The sequence below is a fragment of the Mus pahari genome, chromosome 3, assembly GCF_900095145.1.
Source record: "Mus pahari chromosome 3, PAHARI_EIJ_v1.1, whole genome shotgun sequence".
Lineage (NCBI taxonomy): Eukaryota > Metazoa > Chordata > Mammalia > Rodentia > Muridae > Mus > Mus pahari.
Window position 1 is genome coordinate 10,139,817 of NC_034592.1, and position 2,463 is coordinate 10,142,279.

Below are 2,463 nucleotides of genomic sequence, written 5' to 3' on the forward strand. Positions count from 1 at the left end.
AAAGGAGGAAAGAAAGAAAGAAAGAAAGAAAGAAAGAAAGAAAGAAAGAAAGAAAGAAAGAAAGAAAGAAAGAAAGAAAGAAAGAAAGAAAGAAAGCTGGCTGGCTGTACATCTTGGATCCCAGCATTTGGGAGGCTGACAATGAGCTGAAAAACTGGGTTATAAAGGGAAATGATGTCTAAGACAGAGAATTAAGGAGAGACAAATGGGAGGCTCTTAAATTTTTAAATAGACAGTTTTAGGGCTGGCAATATGGCTCAACAGAGAAAGGTGCTTTCTCAGTTCAAACCCCAGAGCCTATATGGTGGAAGGCCAGAGCAGACGCCTACACTGTTTCCTCTGACCGCCACAGTACTCCATGGCAAAAGCCCAGCCAGAGTTGCCGTGTGTGTGCGCGTGTGTGTGTGTGTGTGTGCGTGTGTGTGCGTGTGTGTGTGTGTGTGTGTTGTGTAAATTTTTAAATAAATAATTTCAGTTCTTTCCTCTTCTAATTTCTTTTCTCATTTACTCTTTTACATATGTCTTCCCATTTTTTAAAGTAATGTGCATATTTTTGTCTTACGTTGTACAAAATTGGTTTGTTCTTATTTCTTATCACTTGCTCTGCAAAGTCTCAAGGGTCTTTGACAGTATTTCAAGCTGTCATATCACCAGAACTATTAAATTATTTTGAAATAATAGGCTATGAAAAGAGTTGCCTAAATTTAAATATTATTTACAGACCTATATTTTCAGTCCTCTCTGGGAGTCACTGAGAATCACAATTATTGAAGTAACAACAGTACTCAGCCAAATTTTGGAAATTGTTATCGACACATTAAGCAAAATGAGTGGCTGGTTTAAAAAAAAAAAAAAAAGGATGGAAAACCATACCTATAAGATAAGCCTATAACTGTCAGATGTTTGAGTGAGTACAGGTATATGTATACGTGGATATGGGTATGCATACATGTGTGTATATGTGTGTATATGTGTGTGTATGGAAGCCCAGAAGTATCCTTCTCAATCAGTCTATGCCTTATTTTTTGAGACTGAGTTTATTGCTGAACTTGTTTATCAATTCTACTGGTGGAGCTCCAGGGATTTTTCACACATATACCAGTGGCTGGGATTGTTGATATATATCATTGCACCTCCCTTTTACATGGATGCTGGAATCCAAATTCACCTCAGGCTCATATAGCAGGGGCTTCACCCACTAAGCCATCTCCCCAAACCCTAGTTGTACTTTTCTACTAGTATACAAAGCAACAAGTCTCCTTAAGGTTTTTTTTATACACCTGTAGTTTGAGTTGGTGCTCCAAGCACATATTCCCTGCTTCCTGATCTCAGTCTTTATTTTGTTTAATCCTTTCCCTCTCCAGTAGTCCTTCCTTCAGGTTCTTATCACCTGTTCAACAAGCTACTCCCAATGCTCAAAGCTTCCTTCGTTCCCTCTATCAAGGATTCTTTCCAGATTCCTGGTCTCTGTAAACACTCCCACATAAACACATATATAAGAAATAGAGCCAGGCTGTGGTGGCGCACACCTTTAATCCCAGCACTTGGGAGGCAGAGGCAGGTGGATTTCTGAGTTCGAGGCCAGCCTGGTCTACAGAGTGAGCTCCAAGAGAGCCAGGGTTACACAGAGAAACCCTGTCTTGAAGAAAAAAAATAGAAGCTAGGAGGCTAGAGATATGTCCATCAGTTAAAAACTCTTGCTGCTTTTATAGAAGACCTGAGTTCTGTTCTCAGAACCACAGATGGTTCACAGCCATCTATAACTATAGCTTTCAAGGCATTTAGTGTGTCTTTTGACCTCCTCAGTCACCAGAGTGAAGGCAAATACTCATATGCATAAAATAAATCTTTTTTTAGTATTAAAAATTAGAAGCAGGACAGGGCATGCTGATGTACGCTTTTAATCCCAGAACTGGGAGGAGCAAGTAGATCCTTGAGAGATCAAGCTCAGCCAGGTCTACATAAAGAGTTCTAGGACAGCCAGGGCAACCTAGTAAAATTCTGTAAATAAATAAATAATTGTTTAAAATAACGGGAAAGATACCAAATCAAGATGATCAAATAACCACACAGAAACACAAAAAAGCAAGGTTCTTCAAAAAGACAATAACTTCTCAACTATTGAATACAGTAATACTAAAATAGGTAAACTACCAGCAATAAACCTTCAAAGTTTATTAGTAGAATGATCAATGAATGAGAAAATCAGCAATGTGAATGAATGCTAGTAAAGAAATTGAGATTTAAAGGAAAAAAATAGAAATGTTACAAATGAAAATCTCAATAGACTGCAGGGAGAAAAAGAATGCTAGAAATGAAGGAGAAGGTCAACAAAATACTAAACACATTCAAATATTAATAGGGAGAAAAATGAGCGTGACTACCACAACCAAGAATTCTGGAATACACCGGGTGTGATGGCACATGCCTTTAATCCTAGCACTCAGGAGGCAAAGGCAGGCA